Source organism: Astatotilapia calliptera, chromosome 5 (assembly GCF_900246225.1).
Source record: "Astatotilapia calliptera chromosome 5, fAstCal1.2, whole genome shotgun sequence".
Classification (NCBI taxonomy): domain Eukaryota; kingdom Metazoa; phylum Chordata; class Actinopteri; order Cichliformes; family Cichlidae; genus Astatotilapia; species Astatotilapia calliptera.
This window is the reverse complement of record NC_039306.1, coordinates 23714290-23740571: the sequence shown is the minus strand read 5'-3', so window position 1 is coordinate 23740571 and position 26282 is coordinate 23714290. Positions and strand designations below refer to the sequence as shown.

The window sequence follows — 26282 nt, the reverse complement described above, 5'->3', positions numbered from 1 at the left end:
CGTCTCTGCTGCTCACCAGCTGACAACCAGTCTTACACACTCGCCGGCGCACACCACAAACCAGTTTTCTCCAACACACACACACGCGCGCACAACACAACAGCTGCATTTCCATTTTACTTCCCCTAAATGACGAAAACACAAAAACAGTTGGACTTCATTCAGTTTAATCAAACCTGACATCGAGAACAGCTCTGCGAGATGACGTCAACAATCAAGACAAACGCACACACACGCACAGAGAGAGAGAGAGAGAGAGAGAGAGAGCAAATAGGATGTAATTTCAGTGATTGGGTGTAATTTACCAGTGTAAGTTGAAACCAGAGAGGGCAACTAGAGTGATCCTTGGAGGATCAAAAACAAACCATACATACCGGGGTGGGACGCAATGCACACACACACACACACCCACACAAGCATACCCTCTAGGTATGCTCGTCTCGCAGTGACTCATGTTCTTTTGGATAGTAAAGGGCCCGGGGTGTGTGAGATGTTACAAAATGGCACTGTGCTCGGATTTGCAAGAAATTAGTATTTCAATCTGTCCCACGGAAAGCTGTCCTTGGGATCGTTGTAATCCGCTCAGGTATGCCACTTTCCCATGGCCCACCCTAACCTCCACACACACACACACACACACACACACACACACACACACACACACACACACACACACACACACACACACACACAGGGGAGATTATTAAAGCGACCTCGTGGCACATGGAGGTTTCTGATGGATTTAACATCAAGAATGATTGTTAACTTTTAGGACTAAAAAGACTTGGAGTGACTCCTGAGAAAAACTGAGCTCTTAGCCAGACACATGGATCACATGACAACTGGGCCGCAATAGCAGCGGCAGCAGGGACCCCTGGGAAAACGGCGCAGTGCCATCTCTCAGATCGCACAGACTCAGCAGCCAGGCAGTAATGACGCTGTGCAGATATATCATATTTAGGTATGAATATACCATTCATGTGCAAAAGGCTGAAGCGGATTTTGCTGTGAATATGAACATCACAGTCAAGTGGTTTTAAAAAAAAAAAAGAAGAAGAAGAAGATAATCACCGTGAAATAAATTAAACCTATTAAGAGGAACGTATGCTCAAGGTGACAGAAGAAATTAATTTGGCTCAACTATTGAGACCCATACCTCCACCCCACTATAGGATTTCAACCAAACTAATTATCACGCTCCACTTTCAGAAATAATAAGGAAAGTACTTAATAGGTTAGGATTCACCCCTGCATTCATATGTCCATTTAACATCCCTGCTTTCATGCCCACACACTCTTGCCTTAATGCAATTTCACATCCATGATTTAAAATAGGGGAAAGAATTATATTTCAAGTGGTGTCAGGATTATTAGAATATACAAGCAGTGATATTAAAATACTGTACGGCCTTCTGTGTGTGTGTGTGTGTGTGTGTGCTGAGCCTTTCTGAGTGGCTGAAGTGGAGGTAAAGATGTTAAATAATGTTTTTGTCACAGTTTAACACGACGGAGGAATTCTAATAAAACCACAGATCTCTGATTAGTCTTCTTTCGCTGTATATTAATTTTTACCCTCTCTGCTTAATGCTGGCTAGGAGTTAAATTTTTAAACAGAGCACAGATATGAAAAAGACCCCCAAGTGGGTGCTCCTGCGCCAGCAATAGAAGTCTGTTTATCTAGTCAGCCATTCGCTCCATTTATAACAACATCCAAATGCAACTATTGTTTCATTCCAGTCGTTAAAATTGAAATCTTTTTTTGTTGTTTTTTTGTTTTATCCTCCTACGTACACACCACAGAATTAGCATTTTAACACCCCCCCATGAAATAACTCAAAATGCACATTAAACCACTTTTGCTAATTAAGTTCAGCAAAAACTAACTAAATAAAACGATCAAGTCCTCATAGAAGGTTTTTATCAAAATTACACTTTTTTACATAACTTTAAATGAAATTAAACTTTAAATGAGGGTTTTAATCGAGCCCTCTTTTACCAAACCACTTCTGTTCTTTGCCGGCGTGATATGCCTCTGTGCCACTGCGTCTCTGTACCTTTTGTGCCACGTTAAAGCTAACAGGCTGCTAGTCAGTGAGGGCAAAGAAGTCTATATCCCGTTGAAGTCTGAGTGGATTACTGATCTATATGTCAGTTCAGTACAACACGAATCCACAGGCTACGCTACACGTGTACACAGAACCAGCATGACCTGTCCAAGTGGATCAGCTGAGCTTCTGTCAGAAACATCAAGGAAATAAACAAATAATTAAAGAATAAAAAGAGACAGAGAGAGAGAGTCTGTTATTTCTGCAGTTTTGTATTAAACTCTAATGGAGGTGGTGGAGAAAAGGGAAAGAGGAGTTCACATTATCTAAGAGAATTCCAATTAACACTCTCCCCCTCAGTAATTAGCTACTAAAATAGCGAGCGAACAAGCCCAACATCTCAACCCTGACGCCACCGCACTGCCTAATTAATTCCCAAATCAGGAGCATCTGATTCAGAAAATAATCTGATAGGGTAGATGACAGACAGGCCAGTCAGAATAAAACATGAGTAATAGTGTTCAAGAGTAAATTAAAAAAAAAAAAAAAAAAATAAAAAAAAAATATATATATATATATATATATATAGTTTTAAAAAGCTGCCAGCTCTCAGGCTTAACCGTTTTATTCCTTGTCATTTGAACTGCATTCACGTGCTACTTTTCTTTTAGGCCCGTTAAAGTGTCTTTATTTTAGAATAGAAAAAATGCTGTCAGACAAAAGCAAATACCATTACCTCAATGAGGGAAAAAAAGTGTTAAATTAGTGAGATAAAAGAAGAGCTGTAGGATAAAAGAAGCTGCTTACTGAGCAATCAAGGTTGAGCAGAACGAGTGAAGAAAAGCTGCGGCAGATATCTTTTAGCAGTCTGCCGCTCATTTGCTCCCTCACTGGTCAGTTCTTCCACTGTTTAACGCAAACAGATGGGGCCTTTTCTCACTCTTTTTCCAGAGCCCTGTCTTTTTAACGGTGGCTTCTTGGCCTTGGCAGTAACGTCAGCGCAGCGACTATTAAAACAGCATGTGGCCCAGACTGCTATACATGCACGGGCGCGAGGCCTCTGCACTTTTTTGGGGTGAACTTTTAACCTTTTTCAATTAGGTGAAATCTGGAGCATGGAGGTTAGGGTATGCCTAAAGGCTTATTACACACATAGTGCAGTGTCCACACATGCAACAGCTATGAGATAAAGCTTATCAGAGGTGGGTATCAGCGTGAGCGATATTAAGATATCATCTATCTGCAGCTGCTATCAGTTTAGTGCTGATGGATAACAAAGCAGCAATAAACGCAATCAGACAACAACTTATGTGGCCATAATGTGGGCTGCAAACCCGTCTCTAAAAGCACCAACCCTAATTCTTCTGTGTTTCAATATGCATAGCATATGGAGGCCTGTTTCAGTTAGACACACATGCTCTCTCTCTCTCACACACACACACACAGCTTGTGGAAAATGCTGCACCACTAAGAGTAACTTTTAATATGCCGAGATACCCATCAATTAGTGATTTCTGCAGCCGACAAATACCCTCACTCACGCACACACAAACTAAATCGCACACACGTAGACGTAGTGGCACATTATAAAAACATGCTGTCACATGCTGATCTGTATCTGGACAAGTCAAACTGCGATAAAGTCACTCCACAACTACAGCAATCGATGGAAGTAATTTATTTACCTCACTAGGCAATTTCTGCTCTGTCTTTGGATGGAGGGAGGAAGCGAGAGAGAGAGAGAGACAGAGGGAGATTTGGCAAGCCTATGTGAGTGGTGTGTAAATTAATCTAGCGGCAGTGAGATCCAGAGCCATGTATAAGTCCATAAAACAAGAGGAGGTTAAAGCAGCTCACATCACACACACACACACACATATACATCAGGCAAAGGTCCAACCCCAAAAACCACTTCTTCCAGAGAGAGACGAGATGTGAAACGTCATCTCTGTTCCATTAATGTGATGTGCTATCCCTAGATGCCACTAAAAAAAAGAGAAAGAAAGAAAGAAAAAGAGGGAAAAAGAACAGTTAAGAGTTTCTCTTCCTTTTTCTTTCTTTCTTGCTTTCTCTCCATTCAAAACCAACGCGCTCTGGAGAGAGGCCTGTCCATGGTCCTTGACTTTAACTCAGTGAAATAAAAGGCACTTAACTAAGCCTCAATGATCGATACAAACACTGCTGCTGCCTGGTTTTTCCACACACACACACGTACACACGCATGCGGACACACACTTATCCCACCTCCTCAGATGCTCATGCATATGCATGTCCATAGTGATTTATGCATCCTGGCGGGGATGCGAGCCTATCTGAGAGCAAGGCCAACACACAGGTCAGCTCATTTGTAAATCAGTTGCCTATTTATGGGTGTGTATGTGTTAGTGTTTCCGTGTATATCTGTGGATGTTTGTGCCTATAAATCTGCGAGTGTGTGTGTTATGGTAGAGGTCAGCTTTGGAAACAGGCTCATAATCACTGCAGCGCCTTCATTCATTATATTTATTGAATTCTTTCCAGCTTCTGCTCTTGGCGCGTGTAAATCATACAAGTTCAACACTACGGGTTGCCGTGCATTCACAGTGTGTGTGTGTGTGTGTGTGTGTGTGTGCACGCGCGTGTTTATATGGCTTCCAAGTCCTGTCCACTGAGTGCTGACTACTTCTACCAACCAGCGCTCTGACCCTGCACTTTTCAGAAGAAAGTCACCGAACTTTGTGACCCTGTGTGTATTGTTCCCAGGGAAGGTTGGAGAAAAGCCTTCAGAAGAAACACCTTCCATCAGAGTAGCTACCAGTTACTGGCATTGTCTCTAATGTCCTGGATGAGCTCTAGTTGTTCACCAATTTACATAATTTCCTTAGGGATTAAAGTATTCTGATGTCCTATGCACTGGATTATGGGTAAAAATTAAGATTATGAGACAATAATATCTAGGGATAAACATATGTAGCATAATCTGAGACTATAGCCCTGTCTGCACACAAAGTGAACAAAGTGTGCGTTTTTCTTTGTGGGACTCTTGTGGTGTTTCTCCACCCTCCTCCACCTCCTCTGAACAACAGATTTGGGCTTAGAGGGCAGCTGCTTGTCCCCCCTTCCCTAAAACCCCACTATGTTACTCCCCTTGAAACCCTTCCACACCGTCTCGATTCCCAACAAAAGCCCAGGAGGAAGCCTGTTGTTTTCAACTTGTTTTTGACACAACTATGAATGGAAAAGTTCAAACTGTTCACACACACACACATACACACACACACACACATACACACACACACACACAAAAAAAAAATCTGCATTGTATTTTGTCCAATATTTTCCTGTATCGTTACTCAGCACAAGTTTCCAGAGCCTTTAAAACACAACAATGCAAAGAATAAAAACAGCCACGTGGCCTGTTTGTTTATCCATCTGCGGAGCCGCTCCTTGCCCTTTCCTTTCTGCTTTTTGTACGTTGTCAACAACAGGCAACCATGTACCAGAAATAAACCCTGCATTAGACAAACTGGCAACAAGGGTTTGTAACAACACACACCGCAATATAAAAAGAGCCATTAGAAAATACATGACTATATATATTTAAAAGAGGTAAACATTGCAAGCTATTGCAACACAAACACAAAAAAATGACACCAGGGGAAATACTATCGAGACAAATCCACTCAAACACACTCAACCAGTGTCTTGTGGCACGTGTAAATGAGCTCACAGAGATGTTTCAGTGGAGCGAACGCTACTGTACGTGCGTGTCCAGTTACGTAAGACGGCAAGGCCTAACCTCTATGTTCGAGTGTGTCTGAGTGTTTGTTTGTGTGCGAGTAAGTATTTTTGTGTGTGGAGGGTGGTGGGGGGCTGTGTGTAACTGGAGCCAAACTGTAAGCCATATGCCGCTCTGCCTTTGGTCCCACCCCCTTACCAGTCATGCACAACAACACACAGACAAGCACGCACACACACACACACACACACACGCTTGCCCCCTCATAAACACACTTGCATGTACACACGTGGGCTTCTCTGCATGAAAAAAGAAAGGCCCTCCACTTCATTAGGAAAGTAAACACAAGTGCTGTCTGAAGTGGCTAATTAGAGACTAATTACTCCCTGCTCGTTACTAATGCAAATTAGATTATGCTGCTTAACTTCGTCGTGTCCACAACGCTGCTGTTAATTGAGGCCTTTTGAAATTAAATTACCCGCTAATTAGCATATCAAAACCATTAATTCTCAGCAAGGCGGGGGGAAAAAAACAACAACAAATGCCAAGTTTTGCTAATGAGTTTTGCTAATTGAATATGTACGCTCAATACAGGGGCTTGTGCCAGGAATACCTATTCAGCTGATCAGCACGCTCGTGCCTCTGTGTGTGTGTCTGGATGTGTGGGTGCGTAAGCAGCCAGACAGAAACACCATGCATCATAAGAGCAGCATATAATTAAAGGAACCATTCCATCTCTCCAAACGCTTTGTCAATATTTCCCTCTGAACGCATGACTCCACTGATGTTCAGCATGCAGGGAGCGAGGGATATAGCAGAGACGCAGAGAGAGGAGTACGAGAGGGGATGGATATTCATCTCATGAGAGGCAAAAGAGCCACTGAATGTGGAGTGTGTGTGTGTGCTGCAGTGGCATGTGAGCACGGTTTGCGTTTGTCCAAGCTGTAAGCCGTCTTTGAAGTAAAGAACTCTGTCTCTCTGATGCTCTCCCAAAGCCCCAGACCCCCTGCCAGCTCTATCTCTGTGCTTCCCCCCGGCCACCTCCCTTTCTTTAACTGGCCCCTCTTCACCTCTGCTACAGTACCTGTCCAATTAGGGAAACACACACACACATACATGTGCACACAAATGGATACACGCAAACACTTTATGGCCACTAGCAGGTGAACAGCGTAACCTTTCCTTCACTTGAAAAAGCTGCATCTGTTTTTTTCCCCTCTCTCTCCAAATTAAATAGATGATTTCAAACTTTGCGGATTAGGCATGGTGTGCATATTCATGGGCGCGCCTACCTGCCTGCCTATGAATAAGAGAGGCTACACACGGAGAAGCCAGGAGCTATTAGCTACTTTAATCTTCTGACGAAATAAAAGAATCCCACATCTAAAGATCCATCTCAGCTTTACATGTAAAACGAGCTGAAATAATGTCATTCTGAGCAACTCGCCTCTCCTTTTCCTAAATATCTATCCAATCAGGGCGCGTGAAAAGCCCCATTCAGGTTGGCCCTTATAAAAGTTTCATCTTATTACACTTTCCAACTCTCTTTTCATTATCCCTATAATGGCAGATGAAAAAAAATTGAATGGTAAAATTGAGAGGTAGCCATACAAAAAAATTAAATAACCATGATAATTAGATGTAAAGATATTATAATTCCTTTAACAGGATGCATAGAAACTGCTGCTCGACAATATTTGCCCTAATTGCTAGAATTATCATATTAACCAGTTACCATTTGGGTAAGTTGATTAAAAAATTGATTATTCGTCTATTTCTTTTAGGAGTTTCTTAATCAAAATCTAACATCCTTGAAAAATTAATTTGAAGCCGTTTCTTATCAGTTAATTAAATCGGGTTGGAAGTCATTTTTTCTGTGCGGCATGATTAGAACGGTTCTGTTCTCTTCTGTTCAGACACCATGACGTTAGAGGGGGAACTTTTCACTGTCTCATCAAACATTCACAACCACAAGAATAGGACTTCTTTGAAGGGCCCGTCGCCTTTTTTTCCCCCTACCAAACCTCTGCCTTTCTGATAAATTGTGCTATACCCAATAGATCTTTCTTTCTCGTTAACACATTCTCATTAACGGACAGAGAAAGCGAAAGGAAAAGGGGAGGGGAAGAGAAAAGGAGAGTGCCGGGGAGAGACAGAGGGGAGCGGGCGGGTGGGTGTGGATGCTGAAGGCGGGTGAGGGGGGGGGGGGGGGGGGGGGGGGGGATAGAGAAAAAAAAAGAGGTGAAAAAAACAGGGCAGAAAAATCTAAATCAATAGCAGAGATAAAGTCAAAGAGAGAAATGAATACACTGACAGATTTTTAGTGCACACTGATGAAAATTAAATAGTGTAAAGACAACAATGAAATGTTGCCTGGGTGACAGCCTTGAGGTGGCCTGAGCTGAGACTAAACAACTAAAGCAGGAGCTAAAACAACACCTGCTTTTCCTAAAGAAAAAAAGAAGAAAACCTCTATCCAACCATGCTCGCTTTAAGTCAATAAATTTGAGAAATCCAAGTGTCAGTTTTGACATTTTTGTAAGACAGATAAAAAAAAAGGAGAAAATGCTACAAAGTGAATGGTAGTAAAAAAAAATGATTTAGTGATACCTAGAACAGATTTCACTTCAGTTTTTTTTTTTTTTAATTCAGATGTGCAGCTTAAAAAATACACATCGGAGGTTGACGTCACTTCAGAAAACTAGTTTTCTATTTCCAGAAGAAGACTAATTATGAAGCTCTGCCCCTGGGAAAGAAAAGCCCCTCTTGAAGGAGAGAGCGAGAGAGGAGAGAGAGAGTCCATTCAGGGCTGGTATCGGTGGAATATAAGTTTGTCTCTCTCTACTTCAGAAAGCAGCAGAGCAGAACGGAACAGATACAGCGGGCTCCTCTCATCTGTCCATCCCAGACTCCTCGGGGAGGTATGGGAGGATTGGAGAAGGGTAGAGGGGTGGAGGGGGTGAGGGGTGGTCAAAAGGAGAATTAAAAGGAGAATCAGTGAGGATACGGAGCAGTGTGGTGAGTCTCTCTGATTGGATGATGAATTGAATGATTATTAGAGCCTGGCTAGTAAAGTTGCACGAAAAAAGAAAAAAAAAAACTCAGTTCATCAGCCAATCAGCCAATCAACCAGCTCCCTCATCAACCAATCAAACCCCCACCCAGGGGGGAAATGGTAGAGGTGTGGGTGTTCGTTTTTTTTTCTTCTTCTTTTTACCATCTGCCTCTCTGACCATATTTTTCTCTCTTTTTTCCCCTGTTACAACACATTACACTGTCTTTGGTACAGCTGCCCTCATCTTTCTCTGTGGGAGATGCAGAATTCTCAAAGCCACAATTACCGCACAGAACTATCAATTTCCCCTTCAATTAACCCTGTGGGAAGAGAGGGGACAAAGGAGCGGACGGAGAGGGAAGAGAAGGGGATGAGAAATTCAAATTTGGGATGAAGAGGACCTCCTCCCACTATGGTCCCCCTCAACACACACACACACACACACACACATACACCTCAACAACCCCTGATGGTGCAGTCACGTGATTGGGCTAAGAAACTAGAGATCTACGCCTCCTCGGGATGAACTTGACCCCGCGACTGGAGGTCAAACAAGTTACTAACAGCACAGGACCCCTATCCTCATTACCAGTAAATAGTCCCAGCCAGTGCTCTAACAAATCAGAGTGTATGTTAATAACCAGCGCCCAGTCCACAGCACAGATCTGTCAAGAAAATTAAATAAGACAAAAATAAGGGAAAAGATAGACGGAAGTCAGGCAGAGTAGGAAGAAAAAGAATATAAGGAAAGAGAGGGGAGGGTGAAAAGGAAAGAGGAAAAAATGGGGAGGGATTAGGAGGGGGCGTGAGTCAATGGTTGTGTTTCTTAGATCAGCGACTAAGGGCCTGTGCCCCATAACAACGGACAACTGTGATGGCATGCCCGCTCTCTGTGCTCTGCTCCCCTTTCCTTGTCTTTGCATTTTCGCGTCCCTTCCCACCTCCTCCTCCTCCTCCTCCACCTCCACCGTCTCTCTCTCTCTCGCTGAGCGAACCCCTGGGGGAGCTGCTCAAACCAAACCCAGCCTTCAGCAAAGTTTCGCAGGCAAACTTTTCACAAAGCCCCCAGAAGCCGTACGCCTGCCTGACACCACAAAGCATGCCAGGGTTTCATTGCCACTCACCCTCCCTCCTGTCCTCGTTTTTGTACTTTAGTCCTTCGTTCCTCCCTCAGTCCCCTCCCTCGTTTATGCTAACTACTTTCCGAGGCTAATGCGCTGTTCCTGACTGACCTTTAGACAATGGAAACCTGCAGCAGCAGAAGTTACCGATTAGGGCTACAGGTTGCATACGGCAGCACTGACCTTCAGCGGGAAAAATCGGCCTTGTGGCATCTGCTAATCTCACAACCCTACGGCTACTATTCAACCTCTTAATCTTGGACGAAAAAAAAATATTCTAGTGTTCACTCCAGTTCTTAATAAAAAAACACATCATTCTGGAAATAATAAAGGCAAAATACAAAGCAGAAATCTATTTTTTTCTCCTCTATGTTGTTTTTGTCAGAGAATCATTTCTAAGGTCTGTGTATCTTTACAGTGCGAGGGACAACCTTTTGTCCAGGGACAAGTAGGTGGGCTGACAAAACAATACAATATTTTTTAACAATCCCAAAACGGACTGAATAAAATTTTCAGATGTATTTCAACACACCGACATAATCCATTCAAAGAGTAGAAGCACAGTTGAATAAGTTTGCAGCTAAAAATGATGTGTGCCGTTTTTTTTTTAAATATAGAATAAAGTAATAGTTGCCTGCCTTTCTTGCATAAACTTCCATAAAATGTTTCTTTTAAAAAAATAGATGTAAAAAATAAAAGAAGAAAAGAAAGGCACGGGTTATTATAGCTGTTTTTCTGTAACGTTTTAAATTTGTTGTAAAAGCATTTTAGTCATTTTGAAAAATTCTCACTCACACGCTTGTCATTTCAGTAATCCGGAATAAATTATAGCTATTGAAAAGGGGCCCGAGCAGAGGTAGCAAATGTTGGAGTTAAACTGTGATGACATCTTGGATGTAATGAAGAGGCTGAGGGAACACAGAGCTGTGATAATTAGACACCGGGCTTGACAAGGAGAGGAGGAGAGTACCGGAGAGGGAGAGTGCGGATGGGGGGGGGGTTAAAAAAAAACAAAAAAAACCACATGAACAGGAGAAAGTGCAACACAATAAGAGGCAAGAAGGAGAGAAGACAGACAGCAAGTGATGAGTCCCTCACACTGAGCGACTATTGGAGCTCCAACAGGGAAAAGAACACTTTTCGACCAACCATGGACCCGAAGAGAAGGCAGCCCTAGCAAATGCAGGCACGCATGCTGAGTATACGCGAGTGCCCTTCTGAGTGAAGCAAACCTGATAGATTTGTATAACAGCCTGTTTAAAACACACACACACACACACACACACACACACACACACACACACACACACACAAAAGCAGAGCAGAAGAAATTGACTGTTTACTGCAATCTCTATATATTTTTTTAAAAAAGACCTGATTAAATGTTCTTCTTTTTTTTAATGAGAGACACACGTGTGTCTCATTAAAAGTCAACCGAAACTGTCTGTGAAGGCGGAAAAAGTGTCTGTGTTTAAACATTGTGTTGTCCCTTTGTAGATACAGCGAAACAGTGAGAATGTGACAGAAGTGTATTCGAATGATGTATTCTTCTTTTAATCCAAGAAAATATGATTTTAATTAATTTTTTAAAGCCTAAACTAAAGCTTCTCTCTGTTTTTCATTTTAAATCTGAAGTCGATGTACTGAGCTGGAAGAAGAAAAAAAACTACGGCACATGTAAATTCTTTTTTTTTTAAAGTGTAGGTGCATTTTGTTAAAACAAAAAGACCCAACTTCTTCCAACCAATATCACGTTTCCTGCTTTTCCACTTGTGTTTGCACCTTGTTGTTTTCTCATCGCTCTTTGCTGTCTTCCTCCCCCCCTCCAGACAGTTAACGCTGCTTCACAGGCCAGCGGCTCACAACGCAAACACACCCACCTACATGCTCTTCGTTCCCTCTCCTCAGGAACATGAGAGCGGGCTCTAATTCACAGGCTGGTAAAGCTGTGGTGGACAGCAGCCTTGATCTGGCAGGATTAGGCTACTTTTATTTCCCCGAGAGGGAAGGAGAGGTGGAGGGAGGTGAGTGTGCATGTGTGGGGTGTGCTCAAATCCTCCTACAAATGTCAGACAATGACCGGTGACCAGGAGCCACAGAGACACACACACACACACATGTGCACATACTCAAACTCACACATTCATAAACACTCCTGAGAAGGCCCAATGTGACACCCAGAAAAGAGACTCATCACTCTCCGTCTCATCAGTCTGAGGAAGACGAGATGTGGGGGCAAGAAGGGAGCAAAGGAGGAGAAGAAGGAGGAGGAGTGAGCCCGGGGATCGAAGGAGGGAGTAAAAGACAGAGGCAGCGAGGATGGGTGGGGGTGGCGGCGGTGGTGGGGGGATTACACAATTATTCAGATAACAGCTGGGAATAATCTAGTGGCAGATGTCTCTCGGTCAACAATGCCCACCACACACAGGCTTGCATGTGTATGCGCACTAACAGAGTTTCAATGCTCAGCAAGCAGCCAAAGGGTGGAAGAAAAAAAAAAAAAAAACGGCCGCTAGTGAAGCTCCAGAAGCTACTCAAGCACACAGCTCGCACAATCTGCCCGGAAAAGTTTTTTTGTTTTTTTCCTTAATTTTAAATCGGTCTTCAGTGCAGATGAAACAGCCTATAAAAATAACGAGAGGTAGCATCGTTATCGGTTAAACACGTTTTGAAAAAACATGTCGGAAAAGTAACGACCTGTTTGCTTTTCTTTCCCTCGGCGAGCTGTCTGAAAAACAAAGCCCGAAACTTGATGAATTCTGGGAGAGAGCCAGAGAAAGGGAGAGAGAACGGGGTGGAGGGTCACCCACTGACTGACAGTTAATTGCAGTTGGATGTGCACGCTTACATGCAGAGAAAATAAGGGTACGCACATGCGGACCACAACTGTGTCCTTTGCATCTATAAGCAATCCCCCATGTAGCGAACCTCTAGCAGTAGCTGTCATCCCCTCCTCTGCCTCTCACTATCTGAAAGCCCACCACAAAAGCCAGAGTCCGCACCCCACTGGGCAAAGCCTGCATAGTCTTCTTCACCTTCAGACCAAAGCAAAAAGTAAGCAGAGTGAAGCGAGAAGTTAAGAGAGAGAGTTGGCATTTGTTGGCCAAATCGTCGTTTTTTTTCCCCCCTATTTTACATTTTTAAAAATCTCTTTCAGAAGTTTTAAGGAAGTAAAATCAAATCTGTGCGTGAAGTTTAGAAAAGGGAAGGAAGGGGCGGCCCAGTCAAGTGGTGAGAGGCGCCGTCAATCCGTCAACCCAGGCAGCCTATTGTGATTTGGTTTAACACTGGTTAACAGCTCGTCCTGTCAGGGGATGGATCATCCCACGGCGCCTCACATGCTAATAGCTTAAGTAGGCAACCCATGTCCCCCGGAACTAATACCACAAATACTAATACCATAAAAGAGGAGTGCATGCCAGCGATCCAGCCTTACTTTCGCCTGGGTTAGCCAACATCCCGATACTTTACGGATTTGAAATATAATGAGACGCGTTTGAATGGTTATTACCTCCCTGGACCAGGATGGAAAACAACAGGGACAAGGGAAAACTGCTGTAGTGCTTATTTCCTGTCATCGTGTGTTAATCCACAGTCGTTATTGTTGAGGTAATTCAAAGAATCTGATGCAAATCACAAAAGCTAATAAAAAAAAGGTAAAATGCATCACACTAGCGCTAGATCTGAAAAAAAGAAATTATAATGTCGAAAGTAAGTAATAAGTAAAGATTTTAGGAGGGTTTTTTTGTAGGTAATACTTTATGGACTGCGTGCTACTCTGGTGTGAATCTTAGCGTTTCATCAGAGCGTTCACTCATCCGCTCGGCAGATTATACCGCCACAGCACCACGGACAAACAAGCACTCAAGTGCTGTTTAATGCGTCTCTACAGTCAGAGCATTTATGAAATGTGCAAAAATGTGTGTGCGCGCATCTATATGATCCTGAGTCTTGTGCTTCACAGCTGTCACCTACCCTTCACAGCCATCCTTTCAATACACATTAAAGCAGTGCTGCAGAAAGTTTAGTCACATTGTTGCTCTGAGTGAAGCTTTCCACTGCTCCGCTCCCTCGGTTACCCGCTCGATTGACGGCTGCCCTGTCAGTTTGTCGCAGTGCTTTAGAAAACACCAACAGCTCTCTGATGAAGTGCTTACAAAAGGTCATAGGGTGGAGGCGATGGAGAGGAGGGGAGCCGACTACTGAGAGAGCGAGGCAGGGGAAAAGGAAAAGGGAGACGGGATAGAGTGAAGGAAAATCTATAACACAAATACAGCTGTCAGAAGCAATGCAGAGTTAGCGGGGGATGCAACCACTGATTTTTTTTTTCTCTTTATGAAGATGCTCCGCATGAACACAATAGCGTTCTCTGAGGGCAATTTTTTTTCTGCTTACACTGACCATCTCAAGTGCTCCACCTGATCAGTGCCACTGACGCCACGATCTTCTGAGATCCTCCCTCTCTGTCTCTGAAATCAAACCTGATAGCGCCACAACTGCCTTACTTCGCGATCTGCTTTCAGTCCTTCGAGCTCCACAGCCACGGCCCTCTCCTTCAGCTCCAACTCTCTGCTTCACATGGCCTCAGGTGCCAAGCGCACTCTGGAGAGGCTGATCTAATGCTTCCTCAGCTATAATAACCCATGCCTATAACCCTCGCGCCGCTGTTTCCTTCACTTCGCAGAGGCTTTCTCTCATATTTTCTATCTCTCTCTCCACACCCCACCACCCTCACTCCCCGCCCATAGGAAACAGTCGCTTCCTCTCTGAGATTTCGGGTCACTCCTTCCCACATCAATCAGCTGTTAATGGGCTGGCGCTCTGTGGAGCTTTAGGAACATCTCCGGAGCCAGCCTGCATCCTAGTCATCCCAAACACAAATAGAAAAACGTATGAAACGTCTCATCATAAATGCACTGACATGTTAATGACCACAGGCTAAACCACCGTGTCAGACAAAATGATTACCTTATCATTCACCGCGGGGGAAAGAGCGCCTAAATTTTAGAGAGGAATCCGGCTCGGCTGTCACCACATAAGCAGTGACAGCTCTTTCAAAAGCCACAAAAGGCAAAGGAAAAAGCAAACAAACAACATCATCTCTCCTGCACAGCTGCTCAACTTGCTAAAGCATCTTCCTTCTTTTCTTTTTACTTTTCCTGAAACTTCACTGTACAACACCTCTTCTGACCTGTCAACACCCCCCCCCCAAAAAAAAAACAAAAAACAAACAAAACACACATCTTATCTTTGAAAAATGTTTTGGACTTATTGCGCGCGCACACACACACACACACACACAGATGTTCACGCTTTCATAGAAATTATTCAGCCCTTAACTTCTGCTAAATAACAGGTTCAATTAGAACCACATGTATAATCAGGCCTCAGTCTAAAGCAATGTGCCGGCAGTTTCACTGTGCACTCACCGACTTTAATTCACAACCAGAACATTAACCCACCATCTGAGCTGTCCATATACAATAACACATACACCTAACACACACATTTGTTCATAAAATTTCAAGAATTTTTTTTTAACAATGTAAAATAATTTATACTGCAATGCCAAATTGTTATTACACTTAATTTCTTTTTAAATCACAGAAAAATGTGAAAAGGGGGAAAAAACATTTCTATGAAAATCTCTGATACACCTAATTCAAATTGAAATTTTAACAAACATTTATAGAATTGCTATGATCAGCAGAATATCTCATATCCTTGTCTTTTCCGCGCTTAACACTAGGAAGGCCCAGAGCCCAGCCATTTGGCTTTTCTACCTTTAAAACCCGGAGAGCAGCCAAATGGCTGGTAGGCTTTTAGCTAAGCTTTAGCTTCAGGCAAGTGGAAGCTAAATTGGCTAGTCATTCATATGTAAATTGGGTTGTTACCTGGGAATTCTGGAGGGAGGGGAGTGGGGGTGTGTGGATGAGGGGGTGGGGGAGCTGCTAAAAGCGGTGAGCTTCCTTTTGTTTCATCTTGATGCATTCTCAATCATCCAGGGAAACAAATCTCCAAAAGTCACCAACTTGGAGTGTTTCAGTTTGCCATCTTAGGGAGAAATCAACACACATGGGTGTATGTCCTTTGTTGCTGAGATTTATTGATAAAAACAGTACAAAAAATCAACCATTTGTACACATTTTTACAAATAATTATAAAAAGTGAGTGAGTACATTTCAACATTTTCAGCAATCACTCACAATCCTGGCACTGCCATGGTATCTGTAGTCTGCATTTACCACATGTGTATCTGTTGCAGTGAACACATCGCACAGTGGCATGATTGTTCTTGCAATTGTGTTTGACCTGACACATGGCTCTTTTTCCAGGGCTCGGTGTGGAGGGTTGTGTCAAAGGCAACTGTTCTTTTCTTGCCTTCTTCGCAGCTACATGAGAGTGAGCTAACTCCCTTGCAAGCTCCACCAGGAAGTCCACCCGTCTTTCCTTCGTCCCGGAGCATGCTTGATACAGCACATGTGCATTCAGTGCTGCCATGTCAATCATGTTATAAAACACGGCAACTGGCCAGCGCCGTGTTCCTCTGCGGACAGTGTACTCCCGAACCATCTGGTCCATCTGGACCATCTGGGTTTTGTGCCTCGCCCCGCGCTGAAACACAAAAACGTGCTCCCCAGGATGGAAGCTGGCTCCAGCAGGTTTGTGAGGACCTCAGAGCTCAGCTTCAGGGCCTGCAGGGGGATGTCTGATCACAGCTACAGCTGCAGTTATTATATGATATAGCTGTTTACAACTAACATTTAAACTCTCCATTCCTTCAACCTCTGCTGCCACGCTGACGGCGTATGCGGCCAAACGGAAGAAGACAGTCTATATTCTTAGCAGCATGCACGGCGTGGTTCAGACTGATAACACTACCAAAAGGAAGCCAAACACTGTCACCCTTTACAACAAAACAAAGTGTGGCGTGGATGTGATGGACCAGATGGTTCGGGAGTACACTGTCCGCAGAGGAACACGGCGCTGGCCAGTTGCCGTGTTTTATAACATGATTGACATGGCAGCACTGAATGCACATGTGCTGTATCAAGCATGCTCCGGGACGAAGGAAAGACGGGTGGACTTCCTGGTGGAGCTTGCAAGGGAGTTAGCTCACTCTCATGTAGCTGCGAAGAAGGCAAGAAAAGAACAGTTGCCTTTGACACAACCCTCCACACCGAGCCCTGGAAAAAGAGCCATGTGTCAGGTCAAACACAATTGCAAGAACAATCATGCCACTGTGCGATGTGTTCACTGCAACAGATACACATGTGGTAAATGCAGACTACAGATACCATGGCAGTGCCAGGATTGTGAGTGATTGCTGAAAATGTTGAAATGTACTCACTCACTTTTTATAATTATTTGTAAAAATGTGTACAAATGGTTGATTTTTTGTACTGTTTTTATCAATAAATCTCAGCAACAAAGGACATACACCCATGTGTGTTGATTTCTCCCTAAGATGGCAAACTGAAACACTCCAAGTTGGTGACTTTTGGAGATTTGTTTCCCTGGATGATTGAGAATGCATCAAGATGAAACAAAAGGAAGCTCACCGCTTTTAGCAGCTCCCCCACCCCCTCATCCACACACCCCCACTCCCCTCCCTCCAGAATTCCCAGGTAACAACCCAATTTACATATGAATGACTAGCCAATTTAGCTTCCACTTGCCTGAAGCTAAAGCTTAGCTAAAAGCCTACCAGCCATTTGGCTGGTGGCGGGTTTTAAAGGTAGAAAGGTAGAAGCCTGGGACTGCCAGTGTTAAAGCCCGACGCATGTTCACCTCAAATACATGCAGCCCTGCAATAATGTCAGCTTCAGGACCGACACTTGAAATAAGCCCATCTAAAAACACGCTCTCTCTCCCAGCACGGGTTTTCTTCCTTTTTGGGCTTTTTTTTTTTTTGCTTTTCTCAAATAAAGGATATCGAAAATTTAACCATTTCAGCTTTTTTTAAGCAGGTAAAGCACTAAGTGCTGCAATAGAAGTAAATCTGTGAATATCTATCACAGGTCAAACCCTACATGTATAGCAGTGTCATATACGGGTGCTCTTCAACATCACTTTGGAGCCAAAAGCCCACTCAGACTTGTGGGTTTCGGATAGCAGGAGGGTTTTAATGAAGAGAGCACGAGAGATGAAGAGACGGACAGGCGAGCCATCAATGCTACCGACGCACAGGACATTTAAAACTTGAAATAATGTCCATTTTCACTCGAGCAGGACAGGTGAATTGAGAAAAAAGCACTCTCGTATACACACACTCCCGCACTCTGATATATACACTCTTTTCACACATACATTCCCATGCGCTCATGTTGGAGGTAAGGACTCTCTGAGCGAGTTTATGGACTAACACAATCATGTTGGTGGCTTTTAATCCTGCTGAAGGGGTTTTAAAGCGCACGAGATTCAAAGCCATTACTACCCGTCTCTAGACGGTCTCGCACATGACTCTTCCAGTCACACCCCGGCACACGATCACATACTTGGGACCAAGCTGAAAAATAAAATATCATCATTTAGGAAAGGTGTCAGAAAGCATAACAGAGACAACTGTGCGTCTGAAAGCGATTAAAAATCAGCAGTATGTGAGAAACAGGACATGGAAAAGACACAGCTGCTGGGAGGGAGGAGAGAAAAAAGAAGAAAAACACCACCAAAGATGGGAAAAAGTGTTGATGCAAGTCAGATGAAAAAAAGGTGGCAATGCCAAGCAAACACACAGACACAGGCAAACAATACCCGACAAAGAGCAGAGAGTCAATCTGCCTTTGACACCTCTGGCTTCCTGCACACGTACACTCTTTTTACAACAAGAAAAAACTAAATAACTACTTCTGCCTCTCAAACACTCTTTTGTTTCACTGTCTCTTATTGTGTTTTCATGAAAAGCCTGTCACTAATGTGATAGCCTATCAATGATAAGCATTACACGAAAATGATAACTTCACGCCGATTTTTTTTCAGGCTTTATGTGGTAGGCAAATGTTTTTTTTTAAAGGAGAAGAAGAAATAAAAACAATCCTGTACTCTATTCTTCAGCAGTGTTTCACACTTCTACTTGAGCTCCATGAGGCTTCTTCTTCATAAAGCAGTCACTTGAAACAGAAACTTAAAAACAGCTAAAACTGTGTAGTAACCTGGCATGGGTGCTGAGAAGTCATAGCTCCAACTCCAAAGATCATTCTTAAACTGAGTCAACACAGCTGCTGTGCTTTTACTGCAACAAAAAGAACTTAAGCAGCTGAAAGATCAGGCAGCTGTGAAATACCTAATTTAATAATATTAATAACCTTCACAAATATAAGATTTACATTTTCCATAATTTTAGGAAACATTTTACCATATTTGGCAAAATGGTTAAGCCTGTAAAAAAAAAAGGAAAAAAAAAATGTTTATCTGATAGTACTGAGTTACTGCCAGCTTGGTTTGGTCCAGTTATTCAGGATTTTAAAAAATATGCTTATAAAACATCTTATAAAACATGCAGTCAGCCTCTTCTACTACATTTACCAATCAACACACACAGTTTAAATTCCCTTCTAGGATAGATGGCTAAAATGAACAGCAACAGGGTTTGTATCTGCATGAAGGCCACTGTGCATTAACTATTCTAAGGTGCGTTTTCCACAGCTTGTGGCGTGATAGATGAAGATGAAATAATCTTTAAAAAAAAATGAAGGAAAGAAAATCGGTATACACTTTACAGCACGGGCTCGGAGCCACCACAAAATACCTGCTTTCCTGTCTGACACCAGAACTGTGACAAGGTCATAAAACGTGATTAAGAGCTTTTTCATTCCCGCTGGATCTTCTATTAAAGTGCAATTAAAAGTATGTCATCACGTCGCGGAAATGCCACCACAGAGGAGGGTGGGAGGGGGCACAACAGGAGAGAGCGAGCGAGATAGAGGGAGAGAGAGGGAGAGAAAGAGAGAGAGAGGACACAGTAAATAAAATTAATTATGCCAAATGCCCCGGCGCCCATCAATCACGGGGCAATAATGCCCGTGTCAGGGTGAGCACCCACACGGCCTGTACGCTTTTCTCTCGGTGACAGACAACTAACAGCAACGAATTGTCATTTCATTTCTCCCTCTTTTTTTTTCTTGATCTGAAGGTTTCAATCGAGAGTCTCTGTGTGCCCGGCCCGATATCTCATATTTGATAAAGGCAATTTTATTTCATGGAAATGGAAGAAAATCAAAAACCCTCAAAAGACAAAAAGATCAGCAACTTTGTTTCAACGGCCCAAAAGTTGCTTTTGTGTTGCACGCCGTGCACACAAGAAAATCCACATTAAACGTTTTTATCTCTGCAGAATACTTTTCTTATTTTTTAAAACAAGTCGTAGTTCGCGGAAGAAAAAAGAAATATTTTCCTTTGTGGTGCAGGCCTACTTTTAGTCGGTTTATGAGCGCGAGAAGAAGGGAAAAACATGTGTCACACAGAGGTTGTGTTCAATTTCTTAAAAAAGAAATTTCTATGTCAGTAGATTTATTATATTATAATCTAGAAAGTATATAACGTGCATTCTTTTTAATTAAATCACTTTAAATTACCGATTCTGAAAAAAAAAAACCCTTAAACGCGTCAGGGTTATAATGTACGTAAAATCACTGTCCATAATCCTGCTTATGTACATAAAGCGTTCAAAAGTTCACGTTGAAACTGGAACTGGAAGTTTTACAACGCAGGGAGAAGTTTTCCTCCACGTTCAGCTGGTAAAACGTCCCTCTCTAAAGAACAGAGCTGCTATTATTTAAGATATCATTTAGGATATTTAATTCAGCTCAAATAAGGAAACCACAACGGGCACCTCAAACCTCAGTGGTCAGAGAAAAGTCCTAAATCCTAAAGGCACTAACGTCCTCAGACCTTCTAAACGTGTCAATAAGAAAGTTGTTTGTTCTTTTGTTTCTTTTGTTCAGGGATTTTCTGTAAGTAAGAAGTTTAACTGCCTTTCTTTTTTTATTTTTAAACGTTAACGTTTAATTGTAGGAAACTAAAGTTCAATAATAAAAGACACTAAACCCAGCTGTGAGGTAGAGAGGTATGAAGCGATGGCAAAGCAAGTGGTTCTCACACGGCTGCCTGTGACCGTTCGTGTAAAATCGCCACCACATAAGCCACGTCCACGCGTATGATCAAATATAACGAGCGATATCAACAAGTTTATTCCCTACGTTTGAGTCCACTCCCGAAATCTTAGCTCGTCCTAAACCTGCGAGAAATAAACTTTTTTCCCTTTCTCTGGTCTCATAAGCGAAAACCTCGGACAATGACACATTACGCAAAAAATGGTATCCCTCCGAGTCATCCAAAGTAGGCTCTAGAGAATTTACAAACTACACCGTAATATCCAGTTAAATAAACGACGATTAAAAGGAGGCTGGATTTGAACTCTGTGGATATAGGTTGGCGTGAAACTAGTGATGAGGTAGAAAGAAACTTCGATTTTTCATTCTACCGAGAACACTGAAAGGACGAAAACAGCTGGTTTAAATATGTTTTCTTTTTTAGAACAGAAAGTATGAAAATAAAATAAAAAAAGTTTCACTCCAGGAAAAAGTCAGAGTTAGAATGAAACAGAAAAAGTACGGAGGAGGGGGAAAGAAAAAGAGAAAAACAAAAACCTCCCTAGTGTGGCCGCTGGATCGTACCTACTTTAATACTCTATCACATTATTAGGCAGACCTGGAGGAGTTTCACAACGTGCCATGAAAAGTTGAAGTGCGTCGCTTTAAAAGCGTCTAGCAGCGTGTGTGTCGGAGAGTTTCAATGGGAGCACAGAGTGAGGGGAAAGTGAGGAAGATAAGAAGAAGGGGGAAACGTGTAGATAATGCATCAACCTGTTCTCTTGGTTTCTGAAGAAGTCAACTTTCACGCCAGTGGTTGGACCATGTGGGCAGCCCCGCTTCTGCTCCTCAAACCCCGGCGCGTCCACTCTCTCGCGGCGACAAAAGGGGGGACACAAACCGAAGGGACGTAAAATTTAAAAAATATATATATAAAAATAAAAGTGGAAAGAAACAGAGAGCAGAGAGAGACAGAGAAATCTAGGATCTAAGACGGCAGGACCATTACTTTAAACGACCAAAAAAAAAAAAAAAAAAAAAACGTGCTCGTTAGTCCTTTCCTTTCCCCTTTTGTGTGCGTCCTCTCTCCTCGGAGTGGCCCCTCTAGAGTGAAGTCAGAACAATACTGCCGCTAAAACTCTGGCACTGAGCGCAAGTTGCCGCGGAGAAACAACGCAGCTTCTCGTTTCTGTTTGTTGTTTAGTTGCCTCCGCTTTTTTCTCCTCTCCCCCCAAGCCCCAGCTCTCTCCTCAGCAGGCTCACTCAGCGCGTATAACCTCTCCAACGGTCTTCACTTTTTTGCCATCCCGTCTGTTGCTTGCTCGTTCGCTGGAAATCAGGGTTGAATCACTGGAGCTGTATGTGTGTACGAGTGTGTGTACGAGTGCGGAGTGTGTGTTGCGGGAGGACAGTTTGCTGTGCTACCGTAATGCCTCTAAAGCAGGTGCGCGTTTTCGTCCTATCCATGCAAAGCCCCGGCGCATAATAAAACAGCAGCCAGTGAGAGGCATCTCTCCGTCGCTCCCCGGAGAAGTGTGCGCGCGTGTGTGGGCGTGCATGCGCACGGATGAGGGGAAGGCACTGATCTTTTGACCTCGCTTTTGCATCCTGGTTGAGTTGCGCTATTGTGGCGGCAGAGAGGAACAGATGTTATCCTGCGCAAAGTTTGAGCTCCCAAAAAAAACCAAAAAAAAAAAAAAAAACCCCACCAGTAACAAAGAACGATCGTTTAAAACAGGACAAAGTCTGCCATGAAATGATCGCTTTCTCTACGTGTCTGCATGTCAGAGTTACGAATGTATCTGTAAATAAAAAAGTAAATCGTAAAAAGAATAAATAAACCTTGCAAACTTAAAAAAAAAGGCAAAATTCTCCATATAGCTTCTTTATTGTCTTTTAGATGCTTGTTCCTCTTGACTTTTGTTAATGTAATTTCATTAAAAAAGAGGTTTTTATGCCAAATAATATCCTATATGGATTTATGTCAGAAAGATTTAAAGCCATCCTAAAAAATATAATAATAAAAAACGCTGTATTCCTAAAATAAAAACAGGTATAAAATCCGTTTTAGTAGGTTCACACTTGTTATGCACTTCCCTTCAGAATAGACAGTTATATTGTGATTAGATAAATTTTACTGTCTGCCTACCTCACTGTGTCCTTTATGTATTTTGGAAGCTTGACAACTCCTTTTTGCAGAGTTATTACCAGCTTCCCCCCCCCCCCCCCCCCCCCCCCTTGCCACCACATTCATTTACTAATTGACAGGATAATCAGTGTTGAGATTACTGTCTCTGATGAAATTTGGAAATTACATCATACCTGTCGCTGGAGAAAAAAAAAGTGGGGGAGGGAGGAGGAGAAAAAAACGAAGCTATAACTCAAAGAAAGATCAAGGAATAATTTTGCTTTGGCCATTAAATGGGACTCTGCCCTCCTGCCTTTCCTCTATCTATGCTTTTACCTTTGGAAAATGATGGCAGTCCATCACGACACCACCTAACAATCGGCCACCACTGCAGTAAATCACAACACATTCATTAACACAATCAATAGCACTAAAAATATGTGTGTCTCCACATGTGTGTGTGTCGGCGTGCAAATGTTTAGGTGTGTGTTTGTGTGTGTGAGTGTATATGAGCACCCATATATTCCTTTACTTACTCCTCTGAGCCTGACGGATTTTGCCAGGAACACTTTGTCATATGTCTGAAATAAATCTCCCGAGAATTGACGGGCGCTAATGTGAGCAACTGGATGGTGATGAGTGATGCTTTTCTAAGTGGATGTGATTAGGAAGGTGCACCTTTTTTCTTTTTTTTTTAAAAGTTGGATCTGGAAAAACCCACGCAAGGGATCTTAAAGAAAGTTTCTAACCCAATCCCAGCAGGGTGAACATGCTTAGTTAACATCAACCTGCATCCTGCATCTGAAAACTATGTGCGAAGCACAGCAGAGAGCAAAGAGGCTGAATCATTCTTGTGCTTGTTGTTGTGTAACTGCTGACATTTTGACTAAAGATTTCAATCACCCCCGCCTGCCTGCAGAATGATGAGTTGTGTGTTGTTGTCTGTTTTGGGGTTACAGCTGCATAAAATCGTAGGATTAAATATAAAACAGGGAAATGAGAGGACTCGGTGCTCTGCACTGCCTGAATAAAGTCAAGCCAGTCCAAGCTGACCTGGACATCTAAATTCGGTACCCTCATTCTTGTTCTTGGTGAAAGGAGGAAAACGATGTTTGGACCTCTAACCCATCTTCCATCCCATTTAGGAACCCTTCTCTCCCTGTTAATCAGGAGGAATAATTATCAAAGTGGACAGGTAATTAAATTAAAACATAAGTGGCTACATGAGCTGGGTTGGCTGTACTACAAGGTTTTCCCTGGCTTAATTAAAGAGAAATATGGGAGCGCTCACCCACAGTGTCACAGAGCTGGTAAAAATGAGGAAAAAAAAGCTCCTGCCTCCAACTTGAATAAGTCCTGATCCATTCAACACAGGATTTGGGATTTATAGAAAAGAGGAGGGGATTCTGGTCCTGGGTGTATACTGTAAGAGGAGGAGAGAGAAAAAAAGAGGAAAGACTGTGTTGTCGGTTTGCATCTAAAAGAAAAAGAAAACATCTGCGTGGTGGCGAGGACGAGTTAAAGGACTGCAGGATGTGTGGTAGACGCATTAGCAAAAAAAAAAAAACTGCAGGCTTTATTCAGCCATCTGGGAATAATGTCATAAAATAAAGCTACAATAAAATAAAACTTACTGCTGTTGATGTTTACAAACAACTCCTACAAAATCTCCCACAATGCCTTGAAAGTCGAACCCTGAGAGGGGCCTCACACAAACAGGCGTATACAAATAAACAGAGAGGGAACAGTGCGCAGAGCGCAAATTATCCAAACATTCGCAAACACGCTCATATGTGCATACACCCACTGTCCTACACATGTGAGTGTGCATGTTTACAAATAAAGACAAAGTGGGGAGGCAGCATGCACACACACACACACACACACACACACACACACACACACACACACACACACACACACACACACACACACACACACACACACACACACATGCCGCCTCTGTGGTTATGCAAAGACAACAGCAGACTGTTGCTCAAATGCACCAATGCTATCTCCCAGCTGGGAATGCAACAATAATAATTGACTTTACAGGGCATCTCTTCATCTGCTCTAGTACAGAAACTGTGGAGACAGGGTGATTGTGCCTATGTGACCTTGGTGCAGACAGTGGCATCTGTATAAATCTCTGAATATACACTGATTGCTGGGAGGATCACAACCAATCACCACCTGCTTTCTATTAGCCACTCATTAACTTGTTTACTGTCACAGCTGCTCAGCATCACACAACCTGACACACACACAGGCGCACACTTACTGAAGCAAACGGAAAGGGGAAAGACGTGCTAAGAAAATGTGTTTATCACCACTCTCTCCTTGTCTCGGCCCTTCGTTGGAAGGGAATAATTAGAGAGGCTCGGCCAAGGCAGTGGCGTACGTGTTAACAAGCTGCTTTAACACACACCCGCACACTTCTTCCAAAACGCAGAGATGGCCAGAGAGACTGAAACTCAAGGACTCACTTTACTTTAAAGCACTTGCGGCCGAGCAGTCGATTCAAGGAATGAGTTCCCGCCAAGCTGCTGTGGAAATCTGACAGGTACAAACTCACGCCGACAAAAAAACACAAGAAAAACTGAGGCTACGCAGAAAAGAGTTAAAGAATACGTTCGAGAAAGCCCATGCCCTCAACCAGCAAAAACATCATTTTCTTTGAAGCAAAGTTTTCAGCATAAAAAATACACACTTTAAGAAAAAGAATTGTGTTTCAAGAGTGAAGGATTAACTGTCCAAGGAGCTGCTGAATCAAAGCTGGAGAAGGATTTTAATTATCATTTATTTGAACTTTCTTAGGGAAAGTTAAAATCTTGGCATTTTGACTATTAAGCACAAGGATTCATTTTGATTATGACAGTTTATACATTTTCTTTTCTTAAACACATTTAAAGTTCAAGTTTAAAGCATAAGATTAGATGGCCCCACAGCCTGAAAATGTGCAGCAGTGTACGTCTACACTGTTTTACGTTTTAAAAGCATCTCTGTGTGGATATTTTCACACACGAGTAAGCATTCATATAGGCACGTATTCCTACCTCATCTTTAATACCAATATGGTGATGAAGCTTATTATGTGTTATGGTGCAAGTGTCACAGTGAAAATT

At 42.8% G+C, this 26282-nt stretch overlaps 1 protein-coding gene across 2 annotated transcripts in view; it reads right to left on the bottom strand.

The window, feature by feature from the left end:
• Positions 1-22523, bottom strand: part of foxp4 (forkhead box P4) — a 91678-nt gene extending 69155 nt beyond the window's left edge. For both annotated transcript variants that reach the window (XM_026168319.1, XM_026168320.1), the window contains exon 1: positions 21804-22523. The gene's annotated coding sequence lies outside the window, so the exon portion shown is untranslated. The remainder of the gene's footprint in view (positions 1-21803) is intronic.
• Between the last annotated feature and the right edge of the window lie 3759 nt (positions 22524-26282).